The 14,488-nt window shown below is 45.8% G+C and overlaps 1 long non-coding RNA gene across 1 annotated transcript in view; it reads left to right on the forward strand.

Annotated features, from left to right (window-relative positions):
• Nucleotides 1-3,272: 3,272 nt before the first annotated feature.
• The window catches only part of LOC116666354, a 28,195-nt gene continuing 16,979 nt past the window's right edge, over nucleotides 3,273-14,488 (forward strand). The window contains exon 1 of the long non-coding RNA XR_004323164.1: nucleotides 3,273-3,570. This is a non-coding gene — a long non-coding RNA (uncharacterized LOC116666354). The remainder of the gene's footprint in view (nucleotides 3,571-14,488) is intronic.

Raw genomic sequence — 14,488 nt, forward strand, 5'->3', positions numbered from 1 at the left:
TGATCCAGAGATCTGTTAATGCAGTCCATGCAGGTCAACCTTTAGGGGCACAGAACAGAGTGGAGAAAGTGCCCAGTGGATCTGGAGGGGGCAAACGGAGAATCTCCAGCTCCTCATCCTTGGTGTGCAGACCAGCATGAATTCCCAAGGCGTTGGAATGCCAGATCTTGGCTCCTGCAGAACTTGACAGCTCTCCACAACTCTCACCTCTCCCCAAAGGACAAGATCGGAACGGGCCAAGTGGGGCACTGTGCAGTCTTGGGCCACATTGCAAGCCCCTCCCTTGGCCCTCTCTTTGTTCACTGGGCTGCCAAGGAAGGAAAACCAAGCCAGGAAAAGAACTGGCCCCCCTCATCCACCTAGGCATTTGCAGCTCTGCCAGGACTTGGGCATCTTGTCCATGACCTAATCATGGGCGAGGCCAGTAGGTCTTTATACAGGCTGGGGATTCAACTGTCTGAATGGCAGAAATGTGTTCTTCCCAGGGAAGGAAGCAGGGCCAACACTGAATGTGTGTGTGTAAGAGGGGAGGGGTAGGATGCAGCCTTCTAAAGGCATGTTCCTGCTGTGCACACTTGCTCCGCCTTTGCAGGCAAACGTGTGGCTGCAGTTGTGGCTAAAATATGAATGAATGTTGTTGTGTGCAGGTGCGTGAATGACTGTAAGTTTCTGTGAATGAATGCATTTGTGATGAAGGGTGTATGGGAGCCCTTGCAAGCTGGGATAGTTATTTGCAGGTGCCTGGCTGGCTGGAAGCATCCACTGATCAATGTCTTTACCAAAGTCTGTAAGTGCCGGGTTAGGGGGAGAGAGGAACACTCAGTTTTCTCATAGCCTCTTCCTTTTGCTGCTGCTGCTGCTGCTGCTGTGGCAGCACAAACCATTAGCAATTGCCTGTCCTCTCTGAACCCTCTCAGAGAGGAGAGAGGGAGAAAGACAGGCAAACCACGTGGTCAGCCTGTCATCAGCTGAAGGTTCCTCCCAAACACCACAAACTGTCCTTAGGTAAACTCTAGCCCCACAGCCTCCTGACTAGCCTCAGTGCTTCTCCTTGGGGCTGAGCAAGGGGCAGATGGGTACGGTTTCCTCTGTCCTCTGCTCCCCTGACCTGCTAGCCTGGCATGGTAGAATTATAAGTTTTCCACTCTTGTCAGAAAATGTTGAGGATAACAAGATCTTACCCTTATCCTTCTCTCAACTAGATTTCAGAAAATGAAGGAAAGGGCCTCATTCTTTTAGCAAATAGTGATAAGCATAAATGATCGGGTGATCAGTTGGAAACCTGACCTTATGGGTGTATCAAAAAACTAATTCCCTTTTAATTTTAAGCCACATGATTTAAATATATCCTGGGCACTCCTTCCCCTCCACCCAAGGCCCCCCACATCCCTTGTCATCCAAGTGCTTCCCAAGAGGGCCCCTGTACACAATGGCCCTCATTAGTCCCCTCATTAACAGTCTCAGCAGAGGCCAAAGACTGAATGGGCCCAAGAAACCAAATTCTTTTGTCAACCAGAGGCACAAGTGCAGCACATTTGAGGAGAATGGGTCAGGGAGAGAGGGTTGGGATGCAAGAAGTGTGGGCAATGAAGACTATACAAAACTATTGTAAACTGCCTCCTCTGTGAAACAGAGAAATCCAATATATCCTCTCCCAAAGATTTGAGAGTGGCATCTCTCACTCACCTTGCTTCCATGGGGGAGGTACTCTCTGTATTCATGTATAGAATTCATAGGTGTATATAACTCGTATGGCTGTAAAATAGACTCATTAGGACGATGTTGTGAGCTACCTGAAGGGGGCGGTTGTTCAGATATTAACAATACAACCTAATTATCGAGTTGAATATTTAAATCCCCCCCAATTAAACTTAATCCTGCTTTGGTGGGCTGCTATGCCTTTTCTGCCAAACAACCATGAAAGGAAGGAAGATCCCAGAGCCTTTGCTTATGAATGTACTGTCTCTACTAAGTGTGAATGCCCTGGTGCTTTCTGTTTGTATGAATGGGGGTTGCATGTGCTGGTCAGAGGCCACGTGAGAAACTCGGGGTGGGAGTTGTAGCTTTAAAAAGATGAACTGGAAAAAAAATGAAACCGTAAAGTGTGAATGGCATAAATTTCTCCCCTCTTCTTTATTACCCACCACCACAATGAGGCGCACCTGTTTTATTAAAATTAATTCCTGGCTTTGCAAATATCAATAGATCGATATCTGCACTGTGTTCCACCCTTCACCAGGACCACACCGCTAAAAGCAGAGCTCTGCAACACAAAAGATACCGCAGTCAGCTCAAGCAAGGGGTTATTTTTAGATCAGAAAAAAAGAGAGGAACGAAAAAAAAAAAAAAGAAGAAGAAGAAGAAGCAGTTCTGGGTTTTGCAATCTAATTTGGTCCCTTTTCTTAAGGAAAAAAAAAAATCCCATCAATGGCATTTTCCATACAATCTGATTTCAATTTGGCTCCTAGAAAAAGAAGAGATCTAGGGCTGAAAATTCTGGAGTTTTATGGCTGATTCCAGCTAGTAGCCTTTCTTCACCAGGCTCCAACTGAATTAATTTGATACTATTTTTGAAAGTCAGTGTTTCTAAGGGAGACCTAATGACGCACTGACGTCAATGCAGGTCAATAGCACACACTGCTGGAACTGGGCGTGCTACACGGAGCCAGAGCTGGAGCCTTTTCAAACAGCCCCAACTCTGCAAATACCCCAGCTTTGCAAGGGGCGGGGGGTGGGGGAAGCTAGGGTTTTATGGACATTGAGACCCCCACCATTTTCCCCAAACACCTCCAAAACCGATGCATGTTTTCCTGATTGGAAAAAAAAAAATACAGAGATAATCAGACGCACTGCAGTGCAAAAAAAAAAAGATTTTTTTTTTTAAAAAATCATACCTGTCAAAGGAACCGTATATAATCCATGCACACACATTTACGCTCAGAATGCAATGCATATTATTAGGGTCTGTCTATAAATAGATCCCGAGAGTGTGTGCATCGGGACTTAGTCCCCAAACGGGCTTTTCGAACGTGGGTGATGAGTTCTTTGCTCCGATCAGTTACTCAGGAGGTGCCTGAATGTGTGGGGGTGGGAGCGTGGGAGGGGGGCTGCCTCCTCTCTCTCCTCCTTTCCTCTGGCTCTCCCCCTCCTTTCTTCTCTTCTCTCTCCCCCTCCCTCCCCGCTTACCTCCCCTGTGTTCTCCCTCTATCTCTCTCTTATTTCCTCTTTCTCTCTCTTTCTCCCTCTCTCCTCCAGTCTCCCCCACCCTCTTTCTTACTCTCCCCCTCCCTCTCTCCTCTTCTTCTCTCCCCCTCCCTCTCTCCTCTCCCTCTCCCTCCAAGTCTGGCACTGAACGCGAACTGTTTTGCTTTGCTCCGGGAAGAGTGCAGACACAGAACGTGAAACCCTGAGCTTTTTTGCGTGGTGCATTTAAAACGCTTCCTTATTTATATTACCCTCATTCCCTCACCTCTCCCACCCCCTCACCAGTCCTTCCCAATTTCCCTAGAAATCTCTGTAAAGCATGCGGAGGGGAAAACATTTGCACAAAAAGTGAAGGAGCTCGCCAAGGTAGGTTATACCATGCACTGTCTTGTGTTTGGCTTTTGCAAAGTTTATGATGTCAGTTGCTGGATGTTCGGAGGAGTAGAGCTGTATGACTGGCCATGATTACTGTCTTTTTCATTGAACAATTGTATTTGTACAAATCGCCTAGACTTCTTGAGTAGGCTTTCCTGGGATTAAGTGTGTGTGTGGTTTTTGCAGGAGGCATGCCAGTTGGAAGACAATCCTGTGGTGTCAAACTGGGGAGGGGATGCTGTCTTGTGCCTCCCCCCAGCAACCCTGACGTTTAGTGGTGGAGGAATGGTGGGAGGGTGGAGGGGGATAATCTAATGGGCAGTTTGTCCACTTTGTCATATTTGAGATTGATTCTCATTCACGAAGTGTCTTCATTCTTGTAATTATTTTGCATATGAAAATTTAGTTCGGAAAAGGCTTCATGAAGTCAGAGCAAAGTGGGGCCACGGGGAGATGAAGAGAGTCAGGGCATGGTGGTGGTGATGGTAGTAGCAACACTTCTTGCATAAAGAATTTCATCTCTCTTCCCATTATTTGGAGAAATGCTAAGTCTTTTAGTGGGTGCAAGCAAAATAATTTTTGAAACCCTTATTAGCGGGTAAAATTCAGTTAAAAGAAAAAAAAAAAAACAAACACGTTTCTATTGCAAGAGCAAAAACTGCTACAGCTCACAACCACCTGTAGAGGGAAATCTTTATGCACGATTTCTTAGGGCCGGTGGCGTGGAGGAAAACCGCCGGGAAAGGCGCCTGGCAAACTTTGCAGCTTGAAGACCAGAGAGGCTGAACTCTGCAGGGCGGAGGGTTAAATCGCGGGGGCGGCAGAGGTGGGAAAGGCTGGCGCCCATCCAGGGCCTCTCACAGTCTGGGAAGCTGCGGAGTTGGCCTCCTTGCTTTGGGAGGCTGGTGCTGGGATGGGCCCAGTTTGAAGTGGAGAAGGTAAATGGGGGCGCGGGTTTGCAAGGTATATGCGGTGATGCCGGGGGATCCGGGCGTTCTGTGAGGTCAGGGATTGTGTGGTGCCTGATGCCCTGTGCAGATGGGGGTGGGGGAGTGTCAGAGGCCAGTTTCTCCAGCAGAGCCCTGGTTTCCCTGCTGCCGTGCAAAGCAAGGTGGTTACCAACAAGTGTTTCTTCTGAGAAGATTAGTTTTGACAGAGACTTCAAGGGCTTCTCTAATCTGGGGAAATCCACCAGGGCTTTATTGTGTGTAGCGAAGAGTCATTCTTTGTCACAAAGGAGCTTGGGGAAGAGAGGTGGAGGGGCGGGGGCGGGAGGAGGGAGGAGGGAGGGACTTTTGAACATCAGCCATTTGACCTTGGGGGCCGGGGTTCAAATCCTCCAGAGGGTTGAAAATTCAGCGCCTGGTGCTGGCCAAGCTTCATCAATGGGAATTCCATGTGTCTGAGAGCAGGGTTGTGGGGGTTTTTTTTGTTTGTTTTTTGTTTTCAATCTAGGGAAGCAGGCAGCACTGTCAGCAGTAGTACTGTTTTCCCCTGCAAATGATCTAGGAAAGCTGAATCACCTCCACTCTGAGAAGCAGCCACTTCTGGAAGGTGGAACCACAAGTCTCTTTAGAGGGGGGGATCCGCACCCCCCATGGTATTTAAATATAGATGTGGGGGCGCCTTTTAAATGTCTGGTTAAAATGCACTGGAAGATAAAAAGCAGGGGTTCTTTGGTGGGCTGGTGGTGGCGAAGACCACCGGGATGGGGATGTGATTCTGAAGCTGTGAATTAGTGGCTTTTTCCTTCTGAGGGGCTGGCTGGATTATTAAATTAACATGAAAAGTGACTTTCAGCAGAAGGGGTGGGAGATTTGGGGAGGGTGCTTGGAAGTTAGAATCAGCAATGCCTTTGTCACTGCATGGCTCCAGAGCTAGAATAACCCAAAGGCTTGGAAACAGGGTCAGAGGTGAAAGGGGGGCGCAGACTGGCACTAAGCCTGCTCTTGGTGTGAAGTGTTGTCCAGCCAAAGAAAGCAAAGTGGGTGGCGACTCCAGCCTCATGGACTCGCTGGTGTGGAGTAAAAGCAGGCCAGCAGGCCTGACATCCACTGTCCACATGGCTTAAGGGCTTCGTTCATGAGACCTAGCCCCTCTTTCTTTGTCCAGGGGTGGAAGGGGGTCGTCTTTCACAGCCTAGGAGGCAGTGGGATCACTTGTGTCACTCCTTTCAGAAGGAAGTTGAAATTGTTTCTGTTCTTTACCTAAGTCAACAAGTGTTTGTCTTCTTGTGACATAAAGGGAGAGTGGCTTCAAGAAAAACTGGTTCTAGAAATATAGCTGGGTGTCCTCCATAGTCCCCCAAGCCCATCAGTATGGCTCTTCACTCTTAGCTGTGGTCTCCTGAGGACCAGGTTCCAGAAGGACAGTTTTACCCTGCCCTTAGAGGTGTTTTGTGTCGGTCAGCCAGCCCCACGCCCGCCCCCGAGATCTGTGTAAAGACCACCTCTCTCAGGTGCTGCCAGGAGCCCAAGCACACAACATATGCAAACACTATGTGCAGTGTACACATACATGTGTGCACCAAGACCACAACCGTTCCCGCGTGTGCACGTGAGTGTGTGCGTGTGGAGTCCTCTCCACACGTGAGCTTACAGACAGCACACAAAAGAGCGGACCACCTTCATCTTCTGTCAAGTGTGAAGATGCCAATGGAGAAATGCCTCCTCCGGTTCAGGGGTGGATCTGACGTCCCTGAGTGTATGTGGTGAACCTGAATTTGCCTTGGGTTTCCTCATACTCATTCAGGAGTGTCAGTTCCCCCTTCACTCAACGTTGGAGACCGTTACTGCAAGCAGATGTCTACTCGCTTAGGAGAAGAATCAAGTCCACCTTCTCCCTTCATCACCTTGGATGAGCCCTGGTGCTTCACCTCTGTTTCCCAAAAGAAAAGCAGTGCTAGGAGCAAGGCCAGCTACATAATTCTTGGGGCCCAGTATAAAATAAAAATGTAGGGCCCCTTCTTCAAAAAAGCAGGAATAAAAGGTACTAAGACGTAAAGTTTTTTCCTTGAGTCTCTCATCTTGTCATAATGTTTTTTATTTGCTGTTTAATGTCATGCTAAATAAAAATAAAAATTTTAATTATTAGCATGAATTTTACCATCCATTTTTATATTGTGCAACACTAGTTTTAAATGCAAATATAAGTGCATTTAATTCGTGTGCAGAATGACTGAAATTATACAATTTGTATTTCATAGGTCATACATGCAAATGTATTTAGTTCTTACCAGAATAATGGACACACTGAACAAAATGAATTGCTTTTATTTGACTTCTTATATGTGAGTGTTGTACCAGCATCTCTGACTTCAGCTTGCTGATGAATAAGGAAGGACTGGCAGAGAAAGGAACTATGGGTTGCTTTATCCTTTTCTTTCCTTCTGGGTCATCCTTTTCAGCATAGGCGGTTGGTGAATACAGGGAAGGAACATGAGTAAGAAATGATATGGTAGGGTTCCTTGATCATTAGTGTTTCATAGAACCCCATTGCCTTCTTTCTGCATTTAAGCAAGTTCTAGTTCCAACATCATGATCTCTCAATGCTGTCTGTGCCCCTACTTTCTCACAGACTTACCCTTGACCTGCTTGGAGTATCGCTGGTCTCCCACTGGAATTCTATGCTCTTGGGGTCCTGCCAACCCTATGGGGCAGCAAGGAACGGTGAATAGGCATATGGCAGGTATCTTTTCTACTCAGGCGTTCTCTGTTGTCCCACAGACTCTAGCTACAAAACACAAGTTCAAAGATGAAATTATTAAGAATGTCAAGACAATGACAGCAGAGGATTAAAACAAGCACTTGGCCCTTCTGAGCACAGGGCCATGTGTGACTATACAAACTGCACACCAGTGAAGCCAGCCTAGGCAGGAGGACGAGAGAAGTAACCCAGTTCCCAGACTGAGAACGCCGCTGCTCATTTTCCCTCATCGAATGAAGAACCCATCTGCAGCAAATACTCCAGCAGCCTCCACTTTTCATTCAGTGGGTTTTTTTTCTCCTCTAACCAAGTCCCACTCTGTGAAAAGTCCATCACTTCCTGGTGACGATGTCCCAGCTTTGAAGAGAAAATTTGTCTGCTGATCTTTTCCAGGTCTGCTGAAGCCTTGAGTTAGAGCCCGGGCCTCGGAAATGAGGCTTCTATCCGATTCCCACCTACCACTTTTCGAGCTTGGCTCCGTCAAGCAGATCTTCTGCCTGATATGTACTTAGGTTTCGCCATCTACAATCAAATTAAAAAAAAAAAAAACTTCACTTGCTTCATGAATAATTTTCTTAATTATCTAGTACTTCTTAATTATTATTGATCTCACCACTCCTGTGAAGTCTGCCCAGGGATCTCTTGGTCTAGATGACAGATTCCCAGAAATGACTGGCAATAAATTCAGTTGATGTTGACGTGGAAGAAGTAGGGCTTGAGGCTCAAAGGATCAAGAAGAAGATAGTCTTACATGCCTGAAGGACTCCAGAAGAAAGGGAATTTTTCCTTCCATCATCAACTGCCTCCCTACTCCTTACCCTCAAAAGAGCAAAGCTAGAGGGCACCTCAGGAAAGTGAGATGGACTAGAATGGAAATAGGATGGCATTAAAAATGCATCCGACATAGAGAACAGAGACACTATTGACCCTCCACCATTGGTTCAGGGACTTTTAGAGTTCTGTTTTTCAACCTTAATCTAGTTTTTCTTTCTTGTTGGTCCTTTAGGTGATAGCTGCACCCTTTTGTGAAATATTTAGCTTAGACTTGGCTACTGAGAATACCTAGAGAAAAGAGGAAAAGGAATTACTCTTATTTATTCCTTTCTATAACCTTTACTAGACTTGGAGGCTGCTGCAGCAACAGTCCAAGTTAGTGGACTGGAAGACCAATTAATGGATAATTATGTATCGTGTGTGGATGAGCCTACTAGCACAGTGCTTAACCCGTGGTGGATACTTAATAAATCCTAGATCACTCTGAATAGGTCTCATTATTGTGGCAATATGTTCTAGTCAAAGAGCCATGGATTTGGCATCAAACTACCTGGGTTCAAGCAACCAAGTGGATTATGATCTTGGGCAAGTTATTTCGCTTCTTTGTGACCTGCTTACCTCACCTAAACAGTGGGAGTATTCACATTATAATACCTACCCCACGGAGAAGGAAATGAGAAAGTGAGATGCCTTATCCAAAAGCATGTTGTTCTCCATACACGATACACATGTCTATGCATATGTGTGTGCACAGAGGAAGATGTTAAAATTTTTTAAACCCTGTCTTCCTCTCTGTCCCATCTCACTCAGCTGTACAGGCAGACATAGATCTCTGATAGGCTGGACTCTCACACTCAGTGTCCTGAGTACAATGGCAAATAGTTCAGGCTTTGTAGGCAAACAGTCCTGGCTTCAAATCTTGGCCCCTGTGTTTGGTTGGTTATGTGACTTTTGACAATTTATTTAAACTCTATGACTTGGTTTCTTTACACTTAAAATGAGAGTAATAATAGTACCTACCTCAAAGAGTTATTATGATGATTGACTGAGTTATTTGCAAAGGGCTTGGCATAGTGCCTGGCACATACCGAGTATCTGATATATTACAGTTTTTTGGTTATCTTTATTTTTATACATCTGGCCACTGATGAGCCTAAGGAAGCATCAGAAAAGTGACTTGGGAGCATCTTCTCATGGCATGTTGTAGGGTGACATTGCCACCATAGGCCTTTCTTTCCTGGGTAGATTCTTACTTTTCTGATGCTAGCAGAGTTGTTCTTAGACTTTTTTACATGTACAAGTACACCTCTTGGGAGATGCTAGGTCAGATCCGTCTTCCCCTCTCCTTATCCTACTAAAAGTCAAAGGAACTGTCCCGTTGACCCTGCCAAGCAAGGGACAGGTCTGGGACCTTTCCCTTCAGCTCAGAGTCCATAAGCCCTTTTATCCCAGCAGCTCCTGAAAGTGAAGGCACCAGATAAGAAGGGGGCCCAGTCAGTATTTAGCACAGGTCTGGACCTCATGAGTATGGGTATAGGAAGATCATCTGCATTTGACTCACTGCAGCCAAGAGGCAAGACTTGAGTCTCCTCATCTCCACTGGGGCAGATTCTCCAAGTTCTCCTTGGACATTATGAGAATTCCTCAGTGATTCCTTGGGAGCAGGTATGACTGTCTGCTCCTCAGCCAGGTCTTGACTTTCAGTGATCTCATTCTCCAGTGGAGAACAGAAGAAAGTAATAACTGCCCTGGTCCCCATGTCCTCATCAAAACTGGAAACTCAGCAAAAGTTCGTGGAGGGTCCACCAGATAGCAGGTCATATACTAGGCTCTGCGGATTCAGAGATAATTAAGACATGGGTCCTGCTGGCCACCAAGGCCCCCATAGTCCAAAAGGTAAAAGAGGCCTTCAGCTGCCCACATTCTTCTTTTCATAAGACCTGTACCAACACTGCATTCTTAGGAACGTATAAAGCCCTTGCCTGGCCAATAAGCCACCATAGACTTCCTTTCCCAGTTCCAAACCTATGTGTCCTGTGTCCCACTCCATCAGGAATTTTTTCATGCATGTTTTATAGAGCCTGTTCATTAGTGTGGATGTACCAGTTGGAAGGAAAAATATCCACCCATTAAGATCCAGGTTTTAGTTCTAGAGACTTGGTAATATTTGGTGAGGAGGCCAGTCTTTTATGGCAGTTTATTCTATTGGAAGCCCATGGGCTGATTATGTTAGGGTTTGGGGTCTCAGAACTATTCTAGGACTTACCCAGACCACCACATCTTGGATCTGAAGAACCAGCAAGTCTGAGAAGGGAGTGGCTTTGCAGGGAGTGGCTTCCTCTACCCACAGTCTGGGGCAGCAGTTAGGATCCAGTTCACTAGGAGGGTGACTCGCTTCTGCTTACCTTTCTCTATTGAATTCACAAAGATTTGGAAAACAAAAATCACTTGAGGAGGTGATATAAGAGAAAAGGGAAGAGCAAAGTAGCCACTTACCCTCCCTGAAAATGTTTCTTTAGCCCTCCCTCCAAGGCAAGGGGATTTCTCCTCCTCTACAGTAACTACTGATGTATCAGTTCTCAGATTTTTAAAAGCTAACCACCCACTACCTATATCTGGTGAGCTGGATATTTGGGGACAGAAATCAATGAGCTCATTCCCTAATTGGGCCTGTGAGCTGGCACAAGCTGGCTCTCCCTCCAGGCTTTTGTCACCTACACAGGTTGGAAAAACACCTCCCTTTCTTTTCCTAGAAGGCAGTGCCTTGAGTACTAGTAGCCTCCCGCATCAGTACGCACTATATTCTCTTATCTGTCCTCCAGCCTTCAGACACCATATGATCAGATGGGTTGACTGAACCAGGAGTCAACTGGGTTCTAGTCCAAGCTCTGCTGCCCTAGTGAACTTAGGTGATTCACTTGGACTCTCTTGACCTCATCTCTAAAAGGAGGGGGTCAGAGTATGCAATCTCATGACGATTGCTCAGAGCAAGTTGAATAATTCTTGTCCTTAAGGAGCTTCCTAAGGTGCTTGGAGGAGTGGGCATGGATGTGTTGAAGGTACTGTTATCACAGTCTTCTAAGGTCCTGGGGTAGAGGGGTCAGTGGTTGCTCAGGTCTCAGACAACAAGTTTCTCTGGGCTCATTAGTCCCTGTGATATCTGGCCTTCTGCAGACCATCCACAGCAGATAAAACGCCAGACTGAACATGGATCCTTTTTCATTCGGAACCTGTACGTGTCCAGCCCCTTGCCAGCACCTTGGAGATCCTTCCAGTAAGAGGAGAGAATCTAGCACAGGCTCAGAGCACGAGCCAGAGAGCCTAGATGAAAATCCAGCCTACTTAAGTAGCTCTGAGACCTTGGACAGGTTCAGTTACCTCTCTGTTTCCTCATCTATAAGATGGGAATAACAGTACCCACCTCCTAGGGTTACAATGAGGAGTAAATGAAGACATGTGAAATGCTTTACGACATTGCCTGGTGTATAAAAAGTGCTTGGTGAATGCTTGCTATTATTAGTGTTTCTCCCATTCTTAAGGTATCCCTGTCTCTGTCCCTAATACCCTGCCCCTTTGGGTCACTCTTGAGAGACTGCCATGCCTTTGAACAGGATTTCAAGGAAAACATAAATACCCTGTAACCAGTTTTGGCTCTGGAGGGCTCTAAGCAGGATGCAGATGGAGCAAGTTGCAGCATGATGAAGGCTGGTCCCTGTTGAGGGCTTGGTGCATATTCGTTTAAGTAAACTGGGCCTAATGAAAATGAACCTTTCATATGCGTGAGCCCCAGATATAATCAAAGCATTAGTAATTCTCCCGTGTTACAGTCCAGACCAAAGTTTTGTTTTGCTTTGTAACTGAACATATCATCTCTAACCAATCAGAACCTCTATGTTCGTTCATACTGGGGGCCCAGAGCAGCAAGTTATTCTGTGAGTGAAAACATTTGGCGTCAGCCCTAGAGATGAGGGAGTGAGAAAGAAAACAGGCAGGAAGGACCTGGGACAGACCTGAGTCTTCTTCCTGTAGCCAGTGGTCCTCAGGCTCTTTAAGGCAGTATTATTTTTCTCTCCGTGTCATCAGAAACCTACCTTCTCACTGGACAGCTTCCCTCCATCGACTTCAGGAGTGGTGAATAGTAGGAACAGTCAAGCTCATGGGGTGATTGAAGGCAGGACCTCTGTCATCTGTGATTATGGAGAAGTGCCTCCCATGTTAGCTAGATATCCTCAGCTTTCCCTATGTGGTCCAAACCCCTCTGTCAAAGGAGCTGATACTGACCCTTAACCAGAGCTGGGTGAACAGAGCCCAGCAAAGTTACACATCTGGGTAGATGGAGTTATGGCTTGAGAGCTGCTGATAAAATCCATTACCTACTCCTCCCCATTCCAGGTTATTTTTAATGCAGTTCCCAAAGAGTCTTTTCTTTTCAGGCATGGGGCCTAAAGAACTCTACTCTTAAACTAGGTCCCCAGCTGTCAGTCTCCCAGCTCATCCCCAAATTCTAAAAGTCCAGTGAAATTTCCAAAGATGTAGTGAGTCCCTTCTGTTTTCTGTGGCTTTGCCAGAGGTCAGAGGGATTATCTGAGAGATGGTAAAGGAAGTAAAGAGCTTCATCCTGGTGGTAATTTTTTCCTCTAGAAACAGGTCACACTCACCCTATGGAAATGAGACAATGGAATGAGAAGGAACATCAGCTGCTTCCCTTGGTCCTGGTTGGGACTTAGCAAGGTGTGTCCCACTGCCCAGGCTCCACTTACCCTTGGAAATGTCCCCTAATGCTGGAGGGAACTCTACTAATGTCTGTTCTTGAAAACCCGGCCAGGGCTCAAGGAGGGGTTGCTCTGTATGTCAGAATACAGCTAATACACTTAACAGCTCTTTGGCTTAGGGCAGGTTATTTAGCCTCTCCAAGACCCAGGGCAGGTTATTTCGTTTCTCCAATCCCCAGCTTTTCAATTCTAAAATGGACATTGTAAAGGAACTGTTTCACTGAGTTGCCATAAGGACTGAATGAGATAATGTATGCATACCTCTTAGCAAAGTATCTGAGGTTACTCAATAACTATCAGCTATGGTTACTCTTGATATTGTACCAGCAAAAGGAGGGAGAGGAACACTCATATATTTTTAAGCTTCCTGCATGACAAGTCAGCCTTATTGTAGATTCCTCCTGAGCTCTGCATCATCCTGTAAGTAGGTGAGGCACAGAGCCCCTTGAGTACCTAAAAGAAATGAGGCTACTGCTAAGCAAAATCAGACTGTGAGCAAATGTTAATTGTAAGAAAGACTGGAAAGATCTCCCACCATCTCTGGGGGTTCCTCCTATTACATTGATTAACTATGAACCAGAAAATAAGTGTGAAAAAAAAAAAGTTTGTCCCTTGATAGTGGGTCATCTGGTTGACCTGAGGAATCTGAGCAGAGAAGGAATTGTGGAAGAGCTTGGCTCAGAACCTCAGTAGAATCCACCTTGCCACCTCTTGGGGCCATTTTAGTTCTTTTATCTGAGAAGGATTCCATGTCCATCATTTAGTTTCTCAGATGCTTGATTTAAAGTCTCTTCAGAAAATAGATAAACAACAAGGACCTATTGTACAGCACAGGGAATGATACTGAATATCATGTAATAACCTATAAGGGAAGACAATCTGAAAAAGAATAATATATATATGCATAAACGTAATTGAAACACTTTTCTATACACCTGAAACATTGTAAATCAACTATACCTCAATTAAAAAAAAGGGGGCTCTTCAGAGCAGGCAAGAACTACTTCCTTCACTCTGCTGTTTACCAGCATCCAAGATCCTTCCCTGCTATAACAAATTTATAACAAGGTCTTTTACTGACTATGAGTCTAGATTTTTGTAGACAGAGGATGATTAGAAAGCTAGAGCATATTCAAAATTCCAAGGATCAGAGAAGCGTTAGCTTCAAAAGTGGCCCCAGATCTCCTGGGATCAGCCCCAGTAGGAGCCTTCTATTCCAAGTTGCAACTGTAGCCCAAGAGCAGAACCTTGGCATGGGACTCAGGCTGCCTCTAAAGTTCAAGAACTCCTGGGTTCTCTGAAAGCAGGACTAGGTCCAGGTCTTTTGATGAGGGCTCCAGTTTTCTGCAAGTATAAAGTTTTTGGTGGAGAAAACAGTCCGGGACCTCTAGGCAGAGATTGGTTTTATAGAGAAGTGAAGGAAATGTAGACCAGAGGAGTAGGTTTACTCAGGAGCTCCCTCTACTGGCTCTTTGGTGGAAATTCCTAACAGTCATTCTGCCCTGCCTTGTGGGTAGTAAGTAATTTGATGCATTTGAGCATCTTGATGCCTTGAACCAAGGAGAAAATAAGGTCTCCTGAGGCACCAAGGAAGATGAAATTTCTGAGACTGGTTCCTTCCACCTCTTTCATAATTTCATTTAACATTTATTGGGTGC

Source organism: Camelus ferus, chromosome 10, assembly GCF_009834535.1.
Source record: "Camelus ferus isolate YT-003-E chromosome 10, BCGSAC_Cfer_1.0, whole genome shotgun sequence".
NCBI classification, from domain to species: Eukaryota; Metazoa; Chordata; class Mammalia; order Artiodactyla; family Camelidae; genus Camelus; species Camelus ferus.